The sequence below is a fragment of the Pseudophryne corroboree genome, chromosome 3 (assembly GCF_028390025.1).
Source record: "Pseudophryne corroboree isolate aPseCor3 chromosome 3, aPseCor3.hap2, whole genome shotgun sequence".
Lineage (NCBI taxonomy): Eukaryota > Metazoa > Chordata > Amphibia > Anura > Myobatrachidae > Pseudophryne > Pseudophryne corroboree.
This window is the reverse complement of record NC_086446.1, coordinates 345,693,214-345,720,896: the sequence shown is the minus strand read 5'-3', so window position 1 is coordinate 345,720,896 and position 27,683 is coordinate 345,693,214. Positions and strand designations below refer to the sequence as shown.

General features: G+C 47.7%; 1 protein-coding gene across 5 annotated transcripts in view; it reads left to right on the top strand.

Annotated features, from left to right (window-relative positions):
* Positions 1-27,683, top strand: part of FBXO47 (F-box protein 47) — an 873,621-nt gene that overhangs the window by 500,767 nt on the left and 345,171 nt on the right. The window lies entirely within an intron of this gene.

Sequence of the window (27,683 nt, the reverse complement as noted above, 5' to 3'; positions counted from 1 at the left end):
GGCTTGCCGCCGTTGCCCGGGTAACTGTCCTTGAGTTCCGGTTTGTTGCGATCACGTGTGCGCACCACGTGACCGCAGGAGTTGACGTACGTTTCGCAGTGTAGCTTGATCACAGAACGTAGTGTGATCAGTAAGAGCTTCTTATTTAAGGACGGTGCTAGACGTTGATTGGGTATTAGATTATGATGGACACTTTACTTAGCCTATCCTCTGGTCTATATAGGACATCAGTCAGAGTAAGGGAAAAGCAAGATGATCTGCACACCAATATATGTCCCAATTAATTGACATATCTTGGTAAATGTAATTGATAACAATATATGCCGATTTGATAATAGATTTAAGATTTAACATTATTATAATTTTAATTATTATGATTAATAAAGATACATATAGAAGATAGAGGGATAGAGTATCATGTATTATAATCTAATTTGTTAAAGTTTCTCTAACGTCCTAAGTGGATGCTGGGACTCCGTAAGGACCATGGGGAATAGCGGCTCCGCAGGAGACAGGGCACAAAATAAAAGCTTGAGATATCAGGTGGTGTGCACTGGCTCCTCCCCCTATGACCCTCCTCCAAGCCAGTTAGATTTTTGTGCCCGGCCGAGAAGGGTGCAAACTAGGTAGCTCTCCAGAGCTGCTTAGAATAAAAGTTTAGTTAGGTTTTTTTATTTTCAGTGAGTCCTGCTGGCAACAGGCTCACTGCATCGTGGGACTAAGGGGAGAAGAAGCGAACTCACCTGAGTGCAGAGTGGATTGGGCTTCTTAGGCTACTGGACGTTCGCTCCAGAGGGACGATCACAGGTTCAGCCTGGATGGGTCACCGGAGCCGCGCCGCCGTCCCCCTTACAGAGCCAGAAGAGACGAAGGTCCGGTGAAAGCGGCGGCAGAAGACATCCTGTCTTCAAGACTAAGGTAGCGCACAGCACCGCAGCTGTGCGCCATTGCTCTCAGCACACTTCACACTCCGGTCACTGAGGGTGCAGGGCGCTGGGGGGGAGCGCCCTGAGACGCAATATAACACACATATACCTTAGCTGGCAAAAGGAATACATCACATATAGCTCCAGGGCTATATGGATGTATTTTTCCCCCTGCCATTTTACACAAAAAAGCGGGAGTTAAGGACGTTGTGAAGGGGCGGGGCCTATCTCCTCAGCACACTGGCGCCATTATTCCCTCACAGCTCCGCTGGAAGGACGGCTCCCTGATTCTCCCCTGCAGTACTGCATCTGATTCAGGGTAAAAAAGAGAAGGGGGGGCATTTTGGCAGCAAATAACTAGATTAACAGCAGCTATAAGGGATTAACACTTATATAAGGTTATCCCTGTATATATATAGCGCTGGGTGTGTGCTGGCAGACTCTCCCTCTGTCTCTCCAAAGGGCTAAGTGGGGTCCTGTCCTCTATCAGAGCATTCCCGGTGTGTGTGCTGTGTGTCGGTACGCGTGTGTCGACATGTATGAGGAGGAAAATGAGGTGGAGGCGGAGCAGTTGCCTGTGTTAGTGATGTCACCCCCTAGGGAGTCGACACCTGACTGGATGATTGTGTTTAAGCAATTAAGTGATAATGTCAGCAATTTACAAAAAACTGTTGACGACATGAGAAAGCCGGCAAATCAATTAGTGCCTGTTCAGGCGTCTCAGACACCCTCAGGGGCCCTAAAACGGCCGCTACCTCAGTGGGTCGACACGGATCCAGATACAGATACTGAATCTAGTGTCGACGGTGACGAGACAAACGTAATGTCCAGTAGGGCCACACGTTACATGATCACGGCAATGAAAGAGGCATTGAACCTTTCTGACACTACAAATACCTCAAAGGCGGGTATTATGTGGGGTGTGAAAAAACTGCCAATAGTTTTTCCTGAGTCTGAGGAAATAAATGAGGTGTGTGATAAAGCGTGGGTTTCCCCCGATAAAAAACAGCTAATTTCTAATAAGTTATTAGCACTATACCCTTTCCCGCCAGAGGTTAGGGCACGGTGGGAAACACCCCCTAGGGTAGATAAGGCGCTCACACGTTTATCTAAACAAGTAGCGTTACCGTCCCCTGATACGGCCACCCTCAAAGAACCAGCTGATAGGAGGCTGGAAAATATCCTGAAAAGTATATACACACATACTGGTGTTATACTGCGACCAGCAATCGCATCAGCCTGGATGTGCAGTGCTGGAGTCGCATGGGCGGATTCCCTGACTGAGAATATTGATACCCTGGATAGGGACAATATTCTGTTAACTATAGAACATTTAAAGGATGCATTGCTATATATGCGTGATGCGCAGAGGGATATTTGTACCCTGGCATCAAGAGTAAGCGCAATGTCCATCTCTGCCAGAAGAGCATTATGGACCAGACAGTGGTCAGGGGACGCAGATTCCAAACGGCACATGGAAGTATTGCCGTATAAGGGGGAGGAGTTATTTGGGGCTGGTCTAACAGACCTGGTGGCCACGGCAACGGCTGGAAAATCCACCTTTTTACCCCAGGTTACTTCACATCAACAGAAAAAGACACAGTCTTTTCAAACTCAGTCCTTTCGTTCCCATAAGTACAAGCGAGCAAAAGGTCACTCTTTTCTGCCCAAGGGCAGAGGAAGAGGAAAAAGGCAGCACCATGCAGCCGCTTCCCAGGAGCAGAAGCCCTCCCCTGCTTCTGCCAAGTCTTCAGCATGACGCTGGGGCTTTACAAGCAGACTCAGACACGGTGGGGGCCCGTCTCAAGTATTTCAACGCGCAGTGGGCTCACTCGCAAGTGGATCCCTGGATTCTACAGGTAGTATCACAGGGGTACAAACTGGAATTCGAGGCGTTTCCTCCTCATCGGTTCCTGAAGTCTGCTTTACCAAAGTCTCCCTCCGACAGGGAGGCAGTTCTGGAAGCCATTCACAAGCTGTACTCCCAGCAGGTGATAATCAAGGTACCCCTCTTACAACAGGGGAAGGGGTATTATTCCACACTATTTGTGGTACCGAAGCCGGACGGCTCGGTGAGACCAATATTAAATCTAAAATCTTTGAACACTTACATAAAAAGGTTCAAATTCAAGATGGAGTCACTCAGAGCGGTGATAGCGAACCTGGAAGAGGGGGACTATATGGTGTCGCTGGACATCAAGGATGCTTATCTCCACGTCCCAATATATCCTTCTCACCAAGGGTACCTCAGGTTTGTAGTACAAAACTGTCATTATCAGTTTCAGACGCTGCCGTTTGGATTGTCCACGGCGCCTCGGGTCTTTACCAAGGTAATGGCCGAAATGATGATTCTTCTACGAAGAAAAGGCATCTTAATTATCCCTTACTTGGACGATCTCCTGATAAGGGCAAGAACCAAGGAACAGTTAGAAGTCGGAGTGGCACTATCTCAGGTAGTGCTAAGTCAGCACGGATGGATTCTAAATATTCCAAAATCGCAGCTGATTCCAACGACACGTCTACTGTTCTTAGGAATGATTCTGGGCACAGTCCAGAAGAAGGTGTTTCTCCCGGAGGAGAAGGCCAGGGAGTTATCCGAGCTAGTCAGGAACCTCCTAAAACCAGGACAGGTCTCAGTGCATCAGTGCACAAGGGTCCTGGGAAAAATGGTGGCTTCTTACGAAGCGATTCCATTCGGAAGATTCCATGCAATAACTTTTCAGTGGGATCTACTGGGAAAATGGTCCGGATCGCATCTTCAGATGCATCAACGGATAACCCTGTCGCCAAGGACAAGGGTGTCTCTTCTGTGGTGGCTTCAGAGGGCTCATCTACTAGAGGGCCGCAGATTTGGCATTCAGGATTGGATCCTGGTAACCACGGATGCCAGCCTGAGAGGCTGGGGAGCAGTCACACAGGGAAGGAATTTCCAGGGCTTGTGGTCAAGCATGGAAACATCTCTTCATATAAACATTCTAGAACTAAGGGCCATTTACAATGCCTTAATTCAAGCAAAACCTCTGCTTCAGGGTCAGGCGGTGTTGATCCAGTCGGACAACATCACGTCAGTCGCCCACATAAACAGACAGGGCGGCACGAGAAGCAGGAGGGCAATGGCAGAAACTGCAAGGATTCTTCGCTGGGCGGAAAATCATGTGATAGCACTGTCAGCAGTGTTCATTCCGGGAGTGGACAACTGGGAAGCAGACTTCCTCAGCAGACACGACCTTCACCCGGGAGAGTGGGGACTTCACCCAGAAGTCTTCCACCAAATTGTAAACCGTTGGGAAAGACCAAAGGTGGACATGATGGCGTCACGTCTAAACAAAAAACTGGACAGATATTGCGCCAGGTCAAGGGACCCTCAGGCAATAGCAGTGGACGCTCTGGTAACGCCGTGGGTGTACCAGTCAGTGTATGTATTCCCTCCTCTGCCCCTCATACCGAAAGTATTGAGAATCATAAGAAGGAGAGGAGTAAGAACTATACTCGTGGTTCCGGATTGGCCAAGAAGGTCTTGGTACCCGGAACTTCAAGAGATGCTCACGGACGAACCGTGGCCTCTACCTCTAAGACAGGACCTGCTACTGCAGGGGCCTTGTCTGTTCCAAGACTTACCGCGGCTGCGTTTGACGGCATGGCGGTTGAACGCCGGATCCTGAAGGACAAGGGCATTCCAGAAGAAGTCATCCCTACTCTGGTAAAAGCCAGAAAGGAAGTAACCGCAAAACATTATCACCGCATTTGGCGTAAATATGTTGCGTGGTGTGAGGCCAAGAAGGCCCCTACACAGGAATTTCAACTGGGTCGTTTCTTGCATTTCCTGCAAACAGGACTGTCTATGGGCCTAAAATTAGGGTCCATTAAGGTTCAAATTTCGGCCCTGTCGATATTCTTCCAGAAAGAACTGGCTTCAGTACCTGAAGTTCAGACATTTGTGAAAGGGGTGCTGCACATACAGCCTCCTTTTGTGCCTCCAGTGGCACCTTGGGATCTCAATGTTGTGTTGAGATTTCTAAAATCACACTGGTTTGAACCATTGTCTACGGTAGATTTAAAATATCTCACGTGGAAGGTGTCGATGCTGTTGGCCTTGGCTTCAGCTAGGCGTGTGTCAGAATTGGCGGCTTTATCATGTAAAAGCCCTTACCTAAATTTTCATTCTGACAGGGCGGAATTGAGGACTCGTCCTCAATTTCTACCTAAGGTGGTTTCTGCATTTCACATGAACCAACCTATTGTGGTACCTGCGGCTACTAGGGACTTAGAGGACTCTAAGTTGCTGGACGTTGTCAGGGCCTTGAAAATATATGTTTCCAGGACGGCTGGAGTCAGGAAAACTGACTCGCTGTTTATCCTGTATGCACCCAACAAGCTGGGTGCTCCTGCTTCAAAGCAGACGATTGCTCGTTGGATTTGTAGTACAATTCAGCTTGCACATTCCGTGGCAGGATTGCCACAGCCAAAATCAGTAAAAGCCCATTCCACAAGGAAAGTGGGCTCATCTTGGGCGGCTGCCCGAGGGGTCTCGGCTTTACAACTTTGCCGAGCAGCTACTTGGTCAGGGGCAAACACGTTTGCTAAATTCTACAAATTTGATACCCTGGCTGAGGAGGACCTGGAGTTCTCTCATTCGGTGCTGCAGAGTCATCCGCACTCTCCCGCCCGTTTGGGAGCTTTGGTATAATCCCCATGGTCCTTACGGAGTCCCAGCATCCACTTAGGACGTTAGAGAAAATAAGATTTTACTTACCGATAAATCTATTTCTCGTAGTCCGTAGTGGATGCTGGGCGCCCATCCCTAGTGCGGATTGTCTGCAATACTTGTATATAGTTATTGTTACAAAAAATTCGGGTTATTATTGTTGAGCCATCCTTTCAGAGGCTCCTTTAAATTTATCATACTGTTAACTGGGTTCAGATCACGAGTTGTACGGTGTGATTGGTGTGGCTGGTATGAGTCTTACCCGGGATTCAATATCCTTACTTATTATGTACGCTCGTCCGGGCACAGTATCCTAACTGGCTTGGAGGAGGGTCATAGGGGGAGGAGCCAGTGCACACCACCTGATATCTCAAGCTTTTATTTTGTGCCCTGTCTCCTGTGGAGCCGCTATTCCCCATGGTCCTTACGGAGTCCCAGCATCCACTACGGACTACGAGAAATAGATTTATCGGTAAGTAAAATCTTATTTTTTTAAGGTTAATTAGCTTAAGGGTGATATGGGGATATCAGTGTGTATGTGTCATTATGTTTATATATAAGATGCTAATAAGCAAGATAGCCATAAGTTATAAATTAAAATGTATATATATTAGAGATGAGCGCCTGAAATTTTTCGGGTTTTGTGTTTTGGTTTTGGGTTCGGTTCCGCGGCCGTGTTTTGGGTTCGAACGCGTTTTGGCAAAACCTCACCGAATTATTTTTGTCGGATTCGGGTGTGTTTTGGATTCGGGTGTTTTTTTCAAAAAACCCTAAAAAACAGCTTAAATCATAGAATTTGGGGGTAATTTTGATCCCAAAGTATTATTAACCTCAAAAAACATAATTTACACTCATTTTCAGCCTATTCTGAACACATCACACCTCACAATATTATTTTTAGTCCTAAAATTTGCACCGAGGTCGCTGTGTGAGTAAGATAAGCGACCCTAGTGGCCGACACAAACACCGGGCCCATCTAGGAGTGGCACTGCAGTGTCACGCAGGATGTCCCTTCCAAAAAACCCTCCCCAAACAGCACATGACGCAAAGAAAAAAAGAGGCGCAATGAGGTAGCTGTGTGAGTAAGATTAGCGACCCTAGTGGCCGACACAAACACCGGGCCCATCTAGGAGTGGCACTGCAGTGTCACGCAGGATGGCCCTTCCAAAAAACCCTCCCCAAACAGCACATGACGCAAAGAAAAAAAGAGGCGCAATGAGGTAGCTGTGTGAGTAAGATTAGCGACCCTAGTGGCCGACACAAACACCGGGCCCATCTAGGAGTGGCACTGCAGTGTCACGCAGGATGGCCCTTCCAAAAAACCCTCCCCAAACAGCACATGACGCAAAGAAAAAAAGAGGCGCAATGAGGTAGCTGACTGTGTGAGTAAGATTAGCGACCCTAGTGGCCGACACAAACACCGGGCACATCTAGGAGTGGCACTGCAGTGTCACGCAGGATGTCCCTTCCAAAAAACCCTCCCCAAACAGCACATGACGCAAAGAAAAAAAGAGGCGCAATGAGGTAGCTGACTGTGTGAGTAAGATTAGCGACCCTAGTGGCCGACACAAACACCGGGCCCATCTAGGAGTGGCACTGCAGTGTCACGCAGGATGTCCCTTCCAAAAAACCCTCCCCAATCAGCACATGATGCAAAGAAAAAGAAAAGAAAAAAGAGGTGCAAGATGGAATTATCCTTGGGCCCTCCCACCCACCCTTATGTTGTATAAACAAAACAGGACATGCACACTTTAACCAACCCATCATTTCAGTGACAGGGTCTGCCACACGACTGTGACTGATATGACGGGTTGGTTTGGACCCCCCCCAAAAAAGAAGCAATTAATCTCTCCTTGCACAAACTGGCTCTACAGAGGCAAGATGTCCACCTCATCTTCACCCTCCGATATATCACCGTGTACATCCCCCTCCTCACAGATTATCAATTCGTCCCCACTGGAATCCACCATCTCAGCTCCCTGTGTACTTTGTGGAGGCAATTGCTGCTGGTCAATGTCTCCGCGGAGGAATTGATTATAATTCATTTTAATGAACATCATCTTCTCCACATTTTCTGGATGTAACCTCGTACGCCGATTGCTGACAAGGTGAGCGGCGGCACTAAACACTCTTTCGGAGTACACACTTGTGGGAGGGCAACTTAGGTAGAATAAAGCCAGTTTGTGCAAGGGCCTCCAAATTGCCTCTTTCTCTATCGTCCTTGTGGATGCTGGGGTTCCTGAAAGGACCATGGGGAATAGCGGCTCCGCTGGAGACAGGGCACAAAAAGTAAAGCTTTCCGATCAGGTGGTGTGCACTGGCTCCTCCCCCTATGACCCTCCTCCAGACTCCAGTTAGATTTTTGTGCCCGGCCGAGAAGGGTGCAATCTAGGTGGCTCTCCTAAAGAGCTGCTTAGAGAAAGTTTAGCTTAGGTTTTTTATTTTACAGTGAGTCCTGCTGGCAACAGGATCACTGCAACGAGGGACTTAGGGGAGAAGGAGTGAACTCACCTGCGTGCAGGATGGATTGGCTTCTTGGCTACTGGACATCAGCTCCAGAGGGACGATCACAGGTACAGCCTGGATGGTCACCGGAGCCGCGCCGCCGGCCCCCTTGCAGATGCTGAAGTAAGAAGAGGTCCAGAATCGGCGGCTGAAGACTCCTGCAGTCTTCTAAAGGTAGCGCACAGCACTGCAGCTGTGCGCCATTTTCCTCTCAGCACACTTCACACGGCAGTCACTGAGGGTGCAGGGCGCTGGGAGGGGGGCGCCCTGGGAGGCAAATGAAAACCTTTTTTGGCGAAAAATACCTCACATATAGCCCCCAGAGGCTATATGGAGATATTTAACCCCTGCCAAGATTCACTAAATAGCGGGAGACGAGCCCGCCGAAAAAGGGGCGGGGCCTATCTCCTCAGCACACAGCGCCATTTTCTCTCACAGAAAGCCTGGAGAGAAGGCTCCCAGGCTCTCCCCTGCACTGCACTACAGAAACAGGGTTAAAACAGAGAGGGGGGGCACTGATTTTGGCGATATTGAGATATATATAAAGATGCTATAAGGGAAAACACTTATATAAGGTTGTCCCTATATAATTATAGCGTTTTGGTGTGTGCTGGCAAACTCTCCCTCTGTCTCCCCAAAGGGCTAGTGTGGGTCCTGTCCTCTGTCAGAGCATTCCCGGTGTGTGTGCTGTGTGTCGGTACGTGTGTGTCGACATGTATGAGGACGATGTTGGTGAGGAGGCGGAGAAATTGCCTGTAATGGTGATGTCACTCTCTAGGGAGTCGACACCGGAATGGATGGCTTATTTAGGGAATTACGTGAGAATGTCAACACGCTGCAAGGTCGGTTGACGACGTGAGACGGCCGACAAACTATTAGTACCGGTCCAGGCGTCTCAGAAACACCGTCAGGGGCGTTAAAAACGCCCATTTACCTCAGTCGGTCGACACAGACACGGACACTGAATCCAGTGTCGACGGTGAATAAACAAACGTATTTCTCATTAGGGCCACACGTTAAGGGCAATGAAGGAGGTGTTGCATGTTTCTGATACTACAAGTACCACAAAAAAGGGTATTATGTGGGAGTGAAAAAACTACCTGTAGTTTTTCCTGAATCAGATAAAATAAAATGAAGTGTGTGATGATGCGTGGGGTTACCCCGATAGCAAATATTGGCGTTATACCCTTTCCCGCCAGAAATTAGGGCGCGTTGGGAAACACCCCTTAGGGTGATAAGGCGCTCACACGCTTATCAAGTGGCGTTACCGTCTCCAGATACGGCCGCCCTCAAGGAGCCAGCTGATAGGAAGCTGGAAAGATATCCTAAAAAGTATATACACACATACGGTGGTTATACTGCGACCAGCGATCGCCATCAGCCTGGAGATGCAGTGCTGGGTTGGCTTGGTCGGATTCCCTGACTGAAAATATTTTATTCATATAGAGCATTTAATAGGATGCATTCTATATATATGTACGTGAGATGCACAGAGGGATATTTGCTCTCTGGCATCAAGATAAGTACGTTGTCCATATCACCCAGAAGATGTCATGGACACGACAGTGGTCAGGTGATACAGATCCCATACGGCACATGGAAGTATTGCCGTATAAAGGGAAGGAGTTAGTTGGGGTCGGTCCATCGGACCTGGGGACCACGGCAACAGCTGGGAAATCCAACCTTTTTACCCCAAGTTACATCTCAGCTGAAAAAGACACCGTCTTTTCAGCCTCAATCCTTCCTTTCCCATGAGGGCATGCAGGCAAAAGGCCAGTCATATCTGCCCAGACATAGAGGTAAGGGAAGTAGACTGCAGCAGGCAGCCCCTTCCCAGGAAAAGAAGCCCTCCACCGCGTCTGCCAAGTCCTCAGCATGACGCTGGGGCCATGCAAGCGGACTCAAGGTGGGGGGGTAGTCTCAAGAGTCTCAGCGCGCAGTGGGATCACTCGCAGGTTGACCCCTAGATAGTACAAGTATTATCCCAGGGGTACAGATTGGAGAGTCGAGACATCTTCTCCTCGCAGGTTTCTGAAGTCTGCTTTACCAACGGCTCCCTCCGACAGGGAGGCAGCATTGGAAACAATTCACAAGCTGTATATCCAGCAGGTGATAATCAAAGTACCCCTCCTACAACAAGGAAAAGGGTATTATTTTTCCACACTATATTGTGGTACTGACGCCAGACGGCTTGGTGAGACATAGTCTAAACTGAAATCTTTGAACACTTACATAAAAGGTTCAAATCGAGATGGAGTCACTCAGAGCAGTGATAGCGAACCGGAAAAAAGGGGACTATATGGTGTCCCTGGACATCAAGGATTACCTCCATGTCCAAATTTGCCCTTCTCAACAAGGGTACTTCTGGTTCGTGGTACAGAACTGTCAATATCAGTTTCAGACGATGCCGTTTGAATTATCCACGGCACCCCGGGCCTTTTACCAAGGTAATGGCCGAAAAGATGTTTCTTCAAAGAAAAAAGGCATCTAAATTATCCCTTACTTGGACGATATCCTGAAAAGGGCAAGTTCCACAGAACAGTTGGAGGTCGGAAGAGCACTATCTAAAGTAGTTCTACGACAGCACGACTGGATTCTAAATATTCCAAGAATCGCAGCTGTTTTCCGACGATACGTCTGCTGTTCCTAGGAATGATTCTGGGCATAGTCCAGAAAAAGGTGTTCCTCCGGGAGGAAAAAGCCAAGGAGTTATTCGACCTAGTCAGAAACCTCCTAAAACCAGGCCAAGTATCAGTGCATCAATGCACAGGAGTCCTGGGAAAAATGGTGGCTTCTTACGAAGCGATTCCATTCGGCAGATCTCAGGGGATTTGCTGGACGAATGGTCCGGATCGCATTTTCAGATGCATCAGCGGATAATCCTGTCTCCAAGGACAAGGGTGTCTCTTCTGTGGGGGCTGCAGAGTGCTCATCTTTTAGAGGGCAGCACACTCAGCATTCAGGACTGTGTTCTGGGGACCACGGATACCAGCCTGAGAGGCTGGGGAGTAGTCACACAGGGAAAAAATTTCCAAGGAAGTGTGGTCAAGTCTGGAGACTTCTCTCCACATGAATATACTGGAGCTAAGGGCAATTTACAATGCTCTGAGCCTAGGAAGACTCCTGCTTCAAAGTCAACCGGTGCTGATCCAGTAGGACATCATCATGGCGGTCGCCCACGTTATCAGACGGGGCGACACAAGAAGCAGGAGGGCAATGACAGCAAGGATTCTTCGCTGGGCGGAAAATCATGTGATAACACTGTCAGCAGTGTTCATTCCGGGAGTGGGCAACTGGGAAGATTTTCTCAGCATAAATGAATTCCACCCGGAAAAGTGGAAACTTAATCTGGAAGTTTCCACATGATTGTAAACCGTTGGGAAAGACCAAAGGTGGTTATGATGGCGTCCCACCTGAAGCGCCAGGTCAAGAGACACTCAGGCAATAGCTGGGACGCTCTGGTAACACCGTCGGTGTACCAGTCGGTGTATGTGTTCCATCCTCTGCTTTTCATACCCAATGTATTGAAAATGATAGGAAGGAGAGGAGTAAGAACTATACTCGTGGCTCCGGTTTGGCCAAGAAGGACTTGGTTCCCGGAACTTCAAGAGATACTAAGAAGGGTCTTGATTCGGCAAGAACCGTGTCTGTTCCGGGACTTACCGCAGCTGCGTTGACGCCAAGGCGGGTGAACGCCGGATCCTAAGGGAAAGAGGCATTCCGGAAGAGGTCATCCCTACCCTGGTCAGAGCCAGGAAGGAGGTGACCGCACAACATTATCACCACTTAGGTGAAAATATGTGCCAGGGTGTGAGTCCAGGAAGGCTCCACGGAAGAATTTCAACTAGGTTAATTTCTACATTTCCTGCAAACAGGAGTGTCTATGGGTCTCAAATTGGGTCCATTAAGGTTCAAATTTCGGCCTGTTGATTTTCTTCCAGAAAGAAATTGGCTTCAGTTCCTGAAGTCCAGAAGTTGTTAAGGGAGTACTGCATATACAGCCCCTTTGATGTCTCCAGTGGCACTGGGCGATCTCAACGTAGTTTTGGGATTCCTAAAAAATCACATTGGTTTAAACAACTCAAATCTGTGGATTTGATATATCTCACATGGAAAATGACCATGCTGTTGGTCCTGGCCTCGGCCAGGCGAGTGTCAGAATTGGCGGCTTTATCTCACAAAGCCATATCTGATTGTCCATTCGGACAGAGCAAAGCTGCGGACTCGTCCCCAGTTTCTCCTTAAGGTGGTGTCAGCGTTTCACCTGAACCAGCTTATTGTGGTACCTGCGGCTACTAGGGACTTGGAGGACTCCAAGTTGCTGGATGTTATCAGGGCCCTGAAAATATAGTTTCCAGGTTGGCTGGAGTCAGGAAATCTGACTTGCTGTTTATCCTGTATGCACCCAACAATGCTGGGTGCTTCTGCTTCTAAGCAGTCGATTGCTCGTGGGATTGGTAGCACAATTCAACTTGCACATTCTGTGGCAGGCCTGCCACAGTCTAAATCTGTTAAGGCCCATTCCACAAGGAAGGTGGGCTCATCTTGGGCGGCTGCCCGAGGGGTCTCGGCATTACAACTTTGCCGAGCAGCTACGTGGTCGGGGGAGAACACGTTTGTAAAATTCTACAAATTTGATACCCTGGCAAAAGAGGACCTGGAGTTCTCTCATTCGGTGCTGCAGAGTCATCCGCACTCTCCCGCCCGTTTGGGAGCTTTGGTATAATCCCCATGGTCCTTTCAGGAACCCCAGCATCCACAAGGACGATAGAGAAAATAAGAATTTACTTACCGATAATTCTATTTCTCGGAGTCCGTAGTGGATGCTGGGCGCCCATCCCAAGTGCGGATTATCTGCAATACTTGTACATAGTTATTGCTAACTAAATCGGGTTATTGTTGTTGTGAGCCATCTTTTCAGAGGCTCCGCTGTTATCATACTGTTAACTGGGTTCAGATCACAGGTTGTACAGTGTGATTGGTGTGGCTGGTATGAGTCTTACCCGGGATTCAAAATTCCTCCCTTATTGTGTACGCTCGTCCGGGCACAGTACCTAACTGGAGTCTGGAGGAGGGTCATAGGGGGAGGAGCCAGTGCACACCACCTGATCGGAAAGCTTTACTTTTTGTGCCCTGTCTCCTGCGGAGCCGCTATTCCCCATGGTCCTTTCAGGAACCCCAGCATCCACTACGGACTCCGAGAAATAGAATTATCGGTAAGTAAATTCTTATTTTTTCCTGCCAGTATAAGTACGGACTGTGTGACGTGCCTACTTGGATGCGGTCACTCATATAATCCTCCACCATTCTATCAATGTTGAGAGAATCATATGCAGTGACAGTAGACGACATGTCCGTAATCGTTGTCAGGTCCTTCAGTCCGGACCAGATGTCAGCATCAGCAGTCGCTCCAGACTGCCCTGCATCACCGCCAGCGGGTGGGCTCGGAATTCTGAGCCTTTTCCTCGCACCCCCAGTTGCGGGAGAATGTGAAGGAGGAGATGTTGACAGGTCGCGTTCCGCTTGACTTGACAATTTTGTCACCAGCAGGTCTTTCAACCCCAGCAGACCTGTGTCTGCCGGAAAGAGAGATCCAAGGTAGGCTTTAAATCTAGGATCGAGCACGGTGGCCAAAATGTAGTGCTCTGATTTCAACAGATTGACCACCCGTGAATCCTTGTTAAGCGAATTAAGGGCTGCATCCACAAGTCCCACATGCCTAGCGGAATCGCTCCGTGTTAGCTCCTTCTTCAATGCCTCCAGCTTCTTCTGCAAAAGCCTGATGAGGGGAATGACCTGACTCAGGCTGGCAGTGTCTGAACTGACTTCACGTGTGGCAAGTTCAAAGGGCATCAGAACCTTGCACAACGTTGAAATCATTCTCCACTGCACTTGAGACAGGTGCATTCCATCTCCTATATCGTGCTCAATTGTATAGGCTTGAATGGCCTTTTGCTGCTCCTCCAACCTCTGAAGCATATAGAGGGTTGAATTCCACCTCGTTACCACTTCTTGCTTCAGATGATGGCAGGGCAGGTTCAGTAGTTTTTGGTGGTGCTCCAGTCTTCTGTACGTGGTGCCTGTACGCCGAAAGTGTCCCGCAATTTTTCTGGCCACCGACAGCATCTCTTGCACGCCCCTGTCGTTTTTTAAAAAATTCTGCACCACCAAATTCAAGGTATGTGCAAAACATGGGACGTGCTGGAATTTGCCCATATTTAATGCACACACAATATTGCTGGCGTTGTCCGATGCCACAAATCCACAGGAGAGTCCAATTGGGGTAAGCCATTCCGCGATGATCTTCCTCAGTTGCCGTAAGAGGTTTTCAGCTGTGTGCGTATTCTGGAAAGCGGTGATACAAAGCGTAGCCTGCCTAGGAAAGAGTTGGCGTTTGCGAGATGCTGCTACTGGTGCCGCCGCTGCTGTTCTTGCGGCGGGAGTCCATACATCTACCCAGTGGGCTGTCACAGTCATATAGTCCTGACCCTGCCCTGCTCCACTTGTCCACATGTCCGTGGTTAAGTGGACATTGGGTACAACTGCATTTTTTAGGACACTGGTGAGTCTTTTTCTGACGTCCGTGTACATTCTCGGTATCGCCTGCCTAGAGAAGTGGAACCTAGATGGTATTTGGTAACGGGGGCACACTGCCTCAATAAATTGTCTAGTTCCCTGTGAACTAACGGCGGATACCGGACGCACGTCTAACACCAACATAGTTGTCAAGGACTCAGTTATCCGCTTTGCAGTAGGATGACTGCTGTGATATTTCATCTTCCTCGCAAAGGACTGTTGAACAGTCAATTGCTTACTGGAAGTAGTACAAGTGGGCTTACGACTTCCCCTCTGGGATGACCATCGACTCCCAGCGGCAACAACAGCAGCGCCAGCAGCAGTAGGCGTTACACGCAAGGATGCATCGGAGGAATCCCAGGCAGGAAAGGACTCGTCAGACTTGCCAGTGACATGGCCTGCAGGACTATTGGCATTCCTGGGGAAGGAGGAAATTGACACTGAGGGAGTTGGTGGGGTGGTTTGCGTGAGCTTGGTTACAAGAGGAAGGGATTTACTGGTCAGTGGACTGCTTCCGCTGTCACCCAAAGTTTTTGAACTTGTCACTGACTTATTATGAATGCGCTGCAGGTGACGTATAAGGGAGGATGTTCCGAGGTGGTTAACGTCCTTACCCCTACTTATTACAGCTTGACAAAGGGAACACACGGCTTGACACCTGTTGTCCGCATTTCTGGTGAAATACCTCCACACCGAAGAGCTGATTTTTTTGGTATTTTCACCTGGCATGTCAACGGCCATATTCCTCCCACGGACAACAGGTGTCTCCCCGGGTGCCTGACTTAAACAAACCACCTCACCATCAGAATCCTCCTGGTCAATTTCCTCCCCAGCGCCAGCAACACCCATATCCTCCTCATCCTGGTGTACTTCAACACTGACATCTTCAATCTGACTATCAGGAACTGGACTGCGGGTGCTCCTTCCAGCACTTGCAGGGGGCATGCAAATAGTGGAAGGCGCATGCTCTTCACGTCCAGTGTTGGGAAGGTCAGGCATCGCAAACGACACAATTGGACTCTCCTTGTGGATTTGGGATTTCAAAGAACGCACAGTTCTTTGCGGTGCTTTTGCCAGCTTGAGTCTTTTCAGTTTTCTAGCGAGAGGCTGAGTGCTTCCATCCTCATGTGAAGCTGAACCACTAGCCATGAACATAGGCCAGGGCCTCAGCCGTTCCTTGCCACTCCGTGTGGTAAATGGCATATTGGCAAGTTTACGCTTCTCCTCCGACAATTTTATTTTAGGTTTTGGAGTCCTTTTTTTTCTGATATTTGGTGTTTTGGATTTGACATGCTCTGTACTATGACATTGGGCATCGGCCTTGGCAGACGACGTTGCTGGCATTTCATCGTCTCGGCCATGACTAGTGGCAGCAGCTTCAGCACGAGGTGGAAGTGGATCTTGATCTTTCCCTAATTTTGGAACCTCAACTTTTTTGTTCTCCATATTTTATAGGCAGAACTAAAAGGCACCTCAGGTAAACAATGGAGATGGATGGATTGGATAGTTTACTAGTATACAATTATGGACGGACTGCCACGGTTAGGTGGTATAAAAAAACCACGGTTAGGTGGTATATATTATAATAATAATACAATTATGGATGGACGGACTGCCTGCCGACTGCCGACACAGAGGTAGCCACAGCCGTGAACTACCGCACTGTACACTGGTTGATAAAGAGATAGTAGTATACTCGTAACAACTAGTATGACACTATGACGACGGTATAAAGAATGGAAAAAAAACCACGGTTAGGTGGTATATATTATAATAATAATACAATTATGGATGGACGGACTGCCTGCCGACTGCCGACACAGAGGTAGCCACAGCCGTGAACTACCGCACTGTACACTGGTTGATAAAGAGATAGTAGTATACTCGTAACAACTAGTATGACACTATGACGGTATAAAGAAAGAAAAAAAAATACCACGGTTAGGTGGTATATATTGTAATACAATTATGGATGGACGGACTGCCTGCCGAGTTCCGACTGCCGACACAGAGGTAGCCACAGCCGTGAACTACCGCACTGTACTGTGTCTGCTGCTAATATAGACTGGTTGATAAAGAGATAGTATACAATACATACAACAATGAATATACTACTATACTGGTGGTCAGGCACTGGTCACCACTAGTCACACTGGCAGTGGCACTCCTGCAGCAAAAGTGTGCACTGTTTAATTTTAAATTAATATAATATTATGTACTCCTGGGGGCTCCTGCTATAACAACCTGCAGTGCTCCCCAGTCTCCCCCACAATTATTATAAGCTTTGCCTTTTATACATTGATGTGCAGCACACTGGGCTGAGCTGAGTGCACACAGACTGAGTCACACTGTGTGACTGGCTGCTGCTGTGTATCGTTTTTTTTCAGGCAGAGAACGGATATAGCAGAGAACGGATATATATTAAAATAAATAAAAGTTAACTAACAACAACTGCACTGGTCACTGTGGTAAACTCTGTCTGACTCTGCACAATCTCTCTCTCTCTTCTAATCTAATTTCTAATGGAGAGGACGCCAGCCACGTCCTCTCCCTATCAATCTCAATGCACGTGTGAAAATGGCGGCGACGCGCGGCTCCTTATATAGAATCCGAGTCTCGCGAGAATCCGACAGCGTCATGATGACGTTCGGGCGCGCTCGGGTTAACCGAGCAAGGCGGGAGGATCCGAGTCTGCTCGGACCCGTGAAAAAAACATGAAGTTCGTGCGGGTTCGGTTTCAGAGAAACCGAACCCGCTCATCTCTAATATATATATATATATAATTATAATTATATATAGATGAAATAAATATATAAATAAATATTTAAATATGATGGAATGAGCAATGGTAGGGTACTATAAGGGGCATATGGGAATGTGATAAGGAATGGGAAGAGGGGGGTATAAAGTACCACTATTGAATGGAGAATTGATAATAGGAATGGGGGGGTGGGGGGGTTTGAAAAAGGAGGGGGGGGGAAGGGGGGAGGGGAATTTTGGGGGGAAAAGAGGGGGGAGGAAATGGGAATGGGGTTAGGGGAAAGAAAGTGTGGGGAGAGAGGGGTGGGGGGGGGAGTTTGGGGGTGGGGGGTGAGTTGTGGGTTGAAAGTTGTTTTGTATAAGGATGGAGATAGAGGGAGGTTTGATGGGGAGTGGGTGAGATTGGTTAAGATAGAATAGAGTGGTGAAGTGTAAGTGATTGTATGGTAATACTAGTGATCTAAAAGATGGAAATGATAAATAGCTTTGTGGATGTTGTGTACTATGTGTGCTAAGTTGAGACGTGACAATTGGGAGGGTAGTTGGTGCAAGGGCTATAGGTATCTTAATGTTTGTATGAAATGATTAAAACCTACACGCCCATGGTGAAGTGAGGTGGAGATATGATTATGATTAAAACCTACACGCCCATGGTGAAGTGAGGTGGAGATATGATTAGTGGTGATATAGGATAAGGATATGTAAGAGTAATAATGGTATTTTTTTTTTTTTTAAATAAAGTATTTTTATTTCGAAGGAGAGTAGTTTGCATACAGACATTGCATACCAGGAACACATTAAACACGTAATGACATGTCCTCATCGGGGAACAGCATTCACTTCCGACTTATTTTCAAACTATGTCATTTGCTCATAGGCGCATAGGAATGTACAGTTATATATACCATTATTTTGCATTATCCGTACACTCTAGTATTCATGAAATCACATTATACTTTGTTTTGTCCCCCCCCCCCCCCCCCCCCTCAAATATAACTCTTACGGACAATCCGTCCGAGTAAAACCCTTTAAAAGAGAAGAAAACAATCAGAAACCAAACACAGAGAACCCCAGAAATAAAAAAATTAAAAAAACAAAGAGACAAAAAAACATTATGGGGAAGAGGACGCATTGGGGGATACTAGCACTCTAAATCCTACCCTGTCCAGATGGGCACAGAGCCACTCTCTCATTCACAACCCATTGGGTGAGAGGGAAGCCTATGGCCCTAGAAGATCATAACTTGGCAAATCCAGGACCTGTTAGTAACCCTATCACCATTAAGTTGTTGGGTCTGGGACGGAGTATATGGATTCCAGCCATGGAGACCAAATTCTTTCAAATTTAGCGGAGGCATTGTGTTTCATATAAATGTATCGTTCCTTAAAAACAGTGTCGTTTATTAGTGCCTTAAGAGCGGGGAGTGTAGGGCCCTTAGGGGCCATCCATAGCCTCGCAATGCTCACCTTCGCCATTGCACATATGTTGCGAGCATATAGGCCCTCTGGACCAGACACAAAGTCAGAGCTACCCATTCCCAGGATGCAAAATTGCGGAGTAAGCATGGCCTCGTCCACCCCTGTGTTCCCCAGAATCGATCCGACCCCCGCCCAGAAAGCCCGCAGCACCGGACAATCCCAAATGAGGTGCCAAAAAGTACCTGCAGTCATCCCACACTTAGGGCAGTCACCCACACGACCCGTCCCGAATTTGGCCAGTCTGGCCGGGGTCATATATATTCTATGCAAAAGGAAGTATTGTATCTGTTGATACCTGATGGATTTGGTAACCGTGCACGGAGTTTCCAAAGCAAGGGCCCAGTTCTCTTCATCTATGGGGCCCAGATCCTGCTCCCATTTGACACGGAGACGTGTCAAAGGATCTATATGGAGTTTGGCGAGTAGATAACCATAAGCATGGGAAATCATCTTAACTCGACCCAGCATACTTACAAAGGTCTTAATGGGAAATGGTATAATTTTAGGGGGGGAATTGGCGAATTGGGACTGCAAGGCATGTCTGAGCTGGAGGTATCTAAAAAAATAGGAGTTAGGCAAATTAAACTCATCTTTTAGTTGTTGGAAGGATTTGAGCGTATTATCCGTATAAAGGTGATTTATGGAAATCACTGATTTAGGGGCCCAAACTTCCCTCCCCTCGAGCGCATACAGTTCAGGGAGCCATTTAGAATACCAGAGGGGGGTGTCCGGGTCCAATCCATCAAATTTCAAAATAATTTTTAGTGCCTGCCACACCTTCATGGCTTGGTATATAAGAGGAGGGAGGAACTGGGCCAAGCTCCCACTCAGCAACACCTGCAGGGGGGATAAGTCGGGGAAGTAGCATTGGACAAATACCCAGTGTAGAGAAGTGACGCCAGTATCCTGTACCCATGCACTAATATGAGACAGCTGAGCGGCATAGTAGTACATCTGAAAGTTTGGCAAGGCCAGACCTCCGTCGCTGCGCAGCCTGGTGAGAGTGTTCAGTTGTATTCTAGGACGTTTGCTAGCCCATATTAAAGAAGACAGGACACTATTCAATTTTCTAAAGAAGGATGGATGAATATATACAGGGGATTGCAGAACCACATATAGAATCTTAGGTAGTATTATCATTTTTACGAGGCTGACCCTGCCAGATACAGTCAATGGAAGCTTACACCAAGTCTTGGATTTACGAGTAATTTGTTGCATGATCGGATCAAGGTTCAAAGGTGTAAAGTCAGAGGGGTCATTGGTTACCTGAATCCCAAGATATTTAAATTTCGCCGTCCAACATAGCGGTAGGGAGATTTTAGGAGCAGCAGGGGGGGGCCAATCACAGGCATAATAGAGGACTTAGACCAGTTAATATGAAGGCCTGAATATACACCGAACTCCTCAATCAATTGCAACACTGTAGGCATAGACCTGGTGTAATCCTGCAGAAACAACAGCATGTCGTCAGCGTAAAGGGCAATCCTATCCTCACGAGGGCCGGTATGAATGCCCACCACGCCTGGGTGGGACCTTATTAGACAGGCCAAGGGTTCGATGGCCAGGGCAAACAAGGTTGGGGACAGAGGACATCCCTGCCTGGTCCCGCGAAACAGGCGGAACGAGGGAGAGATATAGCCATTCACTGAGATCCTGGCAGTCGGGTGCTGATAAAGCAATTTAATCCATTTTATAAAATTAGGCCCTAAACCCATAGCTGTCATGACCTCCCATAGATAGGACCACTCGATACTGTCAAATGCCTTGGCGGCATCCAGTGAGACCACTACCGAGTCAGAGGGGAAGTCATATGGGATTTGTAAAATGGTATATAATCTACGTAGGTTAATAGAAGTGGACATCCCTGGCATAAAGCCGGTCTGGTCGGAGTGGATAATGGAAGTAATTACGGTGTTGAGTCGAACTGCTAAAATCTTTGCCAGGATCTTAGCGTCAGTGGGAATCAATGATATCGGTCTATAGGATTCTGGGGATCTAGGGTCTTTTCCGGGCTTCGGGATCACTATAATAATCGCCTCCGCCATAGAGGGGGGAAGTTGATCATTAACAAAAATATCAGAATACAGGGCGTGAAGCCTAGGACCGAAGAAATCAATGTGGGTCTTGTATACCTCTGAGGGGATGCCGTCATAGCCCGGTGCCTTGCCGCTGGGAGACAAGCCAATAGCCGCCGTTACCTCTTCCAGAGTTAAGGGTGCCTCCAGCATCTCAGAGGCCTCCGGGGGGAGTGTGGGTAGGGGAATATTACTTAAATAAGCGGAGAGGTCTGATGTCGAGTCTACCAGTTGTGAACTGTAGACCTCAGCATAGTAGGAGCGGAATAGCTGCGCAATTTCCGGCGTGGTGTTCACAAGGGCGCCATCGCTACCGGTCATCTGAGCAATTGTAGAACCTGGGCGGTCACTGTGCACCAATCGAGCCAACAGGCCACCTGGCCTATCGCCCTGCATGTAAATATTAGTAGCCTGAAATAGAAGCGAGCGCGAGTTTTTATCAGACAGATGAGCCACCCATGCCGACTGGGCCGCCAGCCAGCGTACCTTCAGCGCAGGGGTGCCATCCACCAAGTATCTAGATTCCAAATCCCTGGCGTCACTCTCAAGGGCTCGCTCTCTCTCCCTGCAGGACATTTTGAGGGCAGAAATACGTCTAATATACGTTCCCCTTAGGAATGCCTTAAATGAATCCCAAACCACTGTTCCGGGGGCCGAGCCTACATTGTCAGTAAAGTATCCTTCCCACTGAGTCACCTGGTCAGAGCAGTCACCTATTTGCAGCAGCCAGGAAGGATGCAGTTTCCAATAAGATTGACCCCTCTGGCTCACCATAGCGAGAGTCAACACCATAGGGGAGTGATCAGATATACCCCGGGCCTCGTATTGGACGTCAACCACCCTAGGGAGAAGAACGGGGGAGAGTAGGGTCAGATCGATCCTGGAGAACGAACCATGCGTGCCAGAGAAGTATGAAAACTGTCTAGTCGTAGGGTGCCGAGCTCTCCACACATCCACCCACTGCAAATTATTCAGAAAATCAGCAAATTTAGTAGGACTAGAGCGGACCCCAGCAGCCTGCGGAGAGCGCCATCTGTCTAAAGCTAAATTCATGACATTGTTAAAGTCACCCAAGCAGATTACCGGGGTGTCCGGAGAGGAGGCTATGAATGAAGCGGCCTGCTGTAGTACATCGTACGAGAATGGGGGGGGGATATAAACCGCCAGTATGTAGTAGGGTTGGGAACTTAGTCTACATTCAAGGAACACAAATCGACCGTATTTGTCAGTCTTGACCGATACCAGCTCAAATTGGACCGATTTCTTTATCAGGATTGACACACCCCTGGAGGAAGAGGAGTGAGAAGCGTGATAGGCCCAGCCCACCCAGGGTCTTCTAAGTGACAGTAACCTATTCCCCTCCAAGTGAGTCTCGCAGAGACATGCAACATCCGGGCCATATTTCCGAAGTGTAGTTAATACTAAGGAACGCTTTATCTTATTATTTAAACCTCGAACATTCCATGTCAGAAATTTCAAATTAGCCATAGATCTGGTAATATTCTATGTAGTAACCTAAAGATACAGTCCAGCGAATATTCCTGGAAATTGTTAGTGAGGGTAATAACAGTGCTATACTACTCAATCCCTGATTCTTAATCGACAGTATCCAATGCATCAGACATACTTCCCACATCAAAATGAATGTACTCCAAAACAAATTTAAGCATGAGAAAAATAACAAACTATAGAAAGAAAAAAACTAGTGTAAGGCACAGCAACAAGCTGTTCGCTGAACTCTCCCTCCCCTCCCCGTATACCACCCCTAACTTCGGCATACTTAAATCCCAAACTATCGTTTCTATCTCTCAAGGGCTAAATACTAAACAAAACCCTTAACCAAAGTCAAGCGATCAAGAGAAAGAAAAGAAAAGTCCTGAGCCACCAACGCCAAGGGGGGGCTCCCTGGACAATGGGTAGATGCCTCTGGTGGTCCCAACCGATCATTAGACAGTGCAGGGCCTCAATCCGGGGCCATCTGGCGCGCTCCCGGAGCATATCTGTCCAGCCATTGGGCCGCCTCTCTAGGGGAATTGAAGAATTTGGTTTCCCCGTCCGCTACCACCCGGAGTCGGGAGGGGAATAGCATAGAGTAGGAGACGTTCAGGTCTCTGAGGCGCCTCTTGATAGGCATAAACTGGGCTCGATCCTTCTGGACTTCCGCGGCAAAATCAGGAAAAGCAGACACGGTAACCCCGTTTCTGGTAAGGGGGCCTTTTGTGCGTCCCAACCGGAGGACCGAGTCACGGTCCTTATAATGCAGAAATTTGGCGATGAAGGTGCACGGAGGGGCGCCAGGAGGTAGAGGACGAGATGGTATCCGGTGTGCACGCTCCACCGTAAACTGTGCCGTGAAGGATTCAGCGCCGTACAGTTCCTTAAGCCATGACTCCAGGAAGACCTCAGGCTGGGAGCCCTCCTCCTTCTCCGGCAGGCCCACAAATCGCACATTATTTCTACGCAGCCGACCCTCCATGTCTAGTAATTTGGATTGAAGGGATGTTACTTGCTGGGTTACCGTGGAAATAGATTGTTTCATAGGACCGCACATATCCTCCAGATTCGAGACACGGGTTTCTGCCTCTCCCACTCTCTCTCGTATGCGCTGGACGTCCTGCCGAAGCAGTGAGAGATCACACTGCACTTTCTCCATCTTATCTGAAAGACGCTGTTCCGATCCAGCTATTGCCTCCAGCACTTGTTGAAGAGATGGAGCTGCGGGTGTGTTAGGGGATTCAGCAGCTGTTGCAGATGGGGAGTAGGAGTGGGACGGAGAGGCCCACTGCGAAGCGGCCTGCGAGGCCCGTTGGTTTAGTGGGTTAGGTTGTCTGGCAAATTTCTCCAGCTTCGCCGCAGCCGTGCGCTGGCCGTCCCGAACCATGACGGACAATAGGTAGTAACAGACACTCCGGTATAATCTCAGGTCAAAAGCGTAGAAGGAGACTTCAGCAATGAGTGAATTTTAGGGTTGTAATAAGCAGAAACACATCCGCAGCTGGTCTCCAAAGTAGTAGGCAAATGTAAAAGAAAGTACTGGCAGCGTCCCAGAATATAGGTGAGAGCAGGAGCGATGCAGTTATTTAGTATGTAAAATAAGACAGCAACTGAAGTCAAAGTGTAATTTGATCCCAGGAGGTAGAAGTCACTCACCAGTTACATATCAGTCAGCCTTTAAGTGAGTGTTCCCTCTATGACTGGAAGCAGCAGTCCAGAGCAGTGGGGCCGGGAATCTCCAAAATTGAGGCCGGGGATCCGGAGGAGGTATAGGCCGCAAATCCGGAAGTATGTCTCCTCGGCCGTACAGACCCCGGGGAGAGCGGGGAAATCGCCTGCCGGTGCCCTGCAGCGTAGGGAAGAAAAGCAGGGTATTCAGGCACACCAAAGGGGCCAGGATCTGCTTCCTACTCCTGTGCTGCCGTGGCCACCAGTAATAATGGTATTTAATAATGTACTATTGTACTGGCTATATACCAAATGGCATATATAATTATCAAATCGATAGTGTGTGCAGTCAAAAATAAAAATAAAAATAAATATAAATATATGAAAAATAAAATATGAAAAATGAAAAAAATGAAAAAAGTTCTTCATAGCTCCAATGATAAATTGATTAATTTAAAAAGACCCCGAAGTTGATATTTTCATTCATGCCAGCTGGATGTATGGTTCCCATCCTAAAGATCCATTCGCTTTCTTTCTTCAGGAGACTTTCAGTTAGATTTCCTCCTCGTATCCCAAGTCTGATCCTTTCTAGACCAAAGATTTGTAGCTCTTCATACCTGCTCCCGTGACAAGTGAAGAAGTGACGGGCAACTGATGTTAGTTGTTTCATCCTTTGCTTGTCCGTGATGGCATTACGTATGGATCCTATATGTTCTAGGATACGCTGTTTGAAGGGTCGTGTAGTCATGCCGATATATTTCTGGTTACAGCTACAGATGAGGCAGTAGATGACACCCTCTGTTTGACAGTTCATGTAGTCCGTAATTAGGACTGTATTTCCATGTTTGTCCTCTACTTCTTTTGTGGGGACAATGTATTTACAGGCTTTACATTTCCCGCAAGGGTATGTGCCCGTGATTATTGGTTTCTTGTCCGGGAATTTCTGAAAATGACTTCGTACTAGTTGGTCTTTTAAGTTTTTTGATCTGCGCCAACTCATGGAAACTTTGGGACCAAGTTTCTTAGATAAAGTAGGGTCTATATGTAATACATGCCAGTGCTTCTGTATTGCTTCGTTGACCTTTCTCCATTCTTGGCAGAAGTTTCCAACGAAGCGAATTGTATTTTCAGAATTTTTTTCTTCTTTTTGTTCCTGGAAAAATGCAGGCGTGTCCAAGCGTTTGCAGGGTGATCGCAAGGGCTGAGTAAGTACAGACCTGCTCAGAAACTGCAAAAAAACTTTTTTGTCCCGCTTGGCTGCACATGCGATCGCACACTTGCAAAGTGAAAATACACTCCCCCGTGGGCGGTGACTATATATTTGCACGGCTGCAAAAAGTAGCTAGCAAGTGATCAACTCAGAATGAGGGCCTTAGTCTGCAACTCGGCTAAGCTTGGCATTTGGGATAAGGGCGCCGTTTACTGGTTCCATACTCCCTCTGTGTCTCTTGGGAAGGGCTCTTTGTGGGTTAATTGTGCATTTAACCTTTTCCTGTGTGTGTACTGTCAGTGCTGCAGTATGTCAGGCAAAGAGTGTATTCCATGTAAGGCACAGTGTTCCTCTTCTCCAGGGAGTTCACTAGTGTGTACTCAGTGTAGTATCCCTTCCCAGGCTAGTGGGGCAGAACCGGCATGGCTGGACTCCATTAGGAGAACGGTTTACACCATTTCTACTAAATTATCTCGTAATGAGAAGGAGACGCAATACTTAAGACAGTCTATGGCTGAGTTTATGCAAAAGGACTCTGGGGAAGATGTATTAAGCCTGGAGAAGTGATAAAGCAGTGATACTGTAAGTGCAAGGTGATAATGCACCAGCCAATCAGCTCCAACAAAGTAAATTGACAGGAGCTAATTGGCTTGGTGCGTTATCACCTTGCACTTATCACTTCTTTATGCCTTCTCCAGGCTTAATACATCAGCCCCTTGGTGCCTAGAGTGTCAGATAGTAGAGAGGGCTGTAGCTTTCAGCCAGGTGGAAAAGGTTAAACACCAATCAGATCCTCACTGTGAATTTACATATTGGAGCTGATTGGCTGGTGCCTTAATCACCTTGCACATATCACTGGTTTATCACTACCTTATGCCTTTTCCAGGTTAATACATCTGCCCCTCAGTACCCAGACCAGCATCTCAGTCCTCTACCATTTGTCCGCAAAAACGTACTTTGGCCTATATCCTGCATTCTGACTCTGATAATGAAGGATCAGAAATGGAGGAAGGTGAGGTGAGGTGGACATAGAGGTACCTATGTACCAATGTAGGGGAGGGTACTCTGTTGCAGGGTGTAGAGGCTCTCATAGATGCTATCAGAGAAGTTCTAAATATCCCTGATAAGGTGACAGAGGAGAGTGAGGAATCTAACTTTAATATTAAGAAAAAAACCTCAGCCACTTTTCCTGTGTCAAAGAAACTAAATACCCTGTTTGAAGAACAGATAAGAAAAGAAATGTCAAATTCTTAGGCGGTTGTAATCATCTTTTTCTTTTCCTCCTGAGGATAGGAAAAAATGGGGAAATACACCGATAGTGGATGCGTCAGTCTCCAGGCTCTCACGTAAAATTGTATTACCTGTCCCTGGTGCAGCCTCCCTAAAAGATGCAGCTGATCGCAAGATTGAGACTACACTCAAATCCTTGTATACAGCTGCAAGGGGTGGCCCAGAGACCCACTATAGCATGTGGGTGGATTATGCGAGCCACTGCTAAATGGTTGGGTAATTTAATTTAAAGAGGAAATAGTTTTACTCCTGAAACATATACAGGACTCTCTGAACTTTATTGTGGAAGCCGTAAAAGAGATAGGTTTGCTTAATGCACACACTACAACTATGGCAGTGTCGGCACACAAGGGATTATGGCTACGTCAGTGGACTGCTGACGCTGACTCCAGGAAAGGCATGGAAGGCCTGCCTTTCACAGGTGAGGCCTTATTTAGTAGATAAACTCGACAAATGGATCTCCCGAGCTACTGCGGGTAAGTCCACATACCTCCCTTCTTTAGCTCCACCAGCTAGGAAGGCCTACTCAGGACCCAATTTACAGTCCTTTCGGACTGCCAATTTTAGGGGCAAGGCCAGATGTTCTTCTACCGCCGCCAGAGGTGCTAGAGGTAAACCACATAAACCAGCGACTGCTGGTTCACAGGAACAGGGCTCAGGCTTTGCTTCCTCAAAAGCTTCCGTATGACGGTGGACTGTGATGCCTGGAAGACAGGCGTGTGGGAGCCCGGTAAAAATTCTTCAGTCCCATCTAGACAAGATCGTACCAGGATCCCTGGGTCATAGACCTTATATCCCAGGGCTACAGACTGGAGTTCCAGAAGCTCCCACCTCACAGATTCTTCAAATCAGGCTTACCAGTTTCACAAGAGGCATGAATAACCCTACAGGATGCTATTCAAAAACTGTTACAGACCCAGGTCATTGTTCCAGTTCCACCTCATCTACAAAACAAGAGTTACTATACGAGCTTATTTGTTGTATGGAAACCGGGTG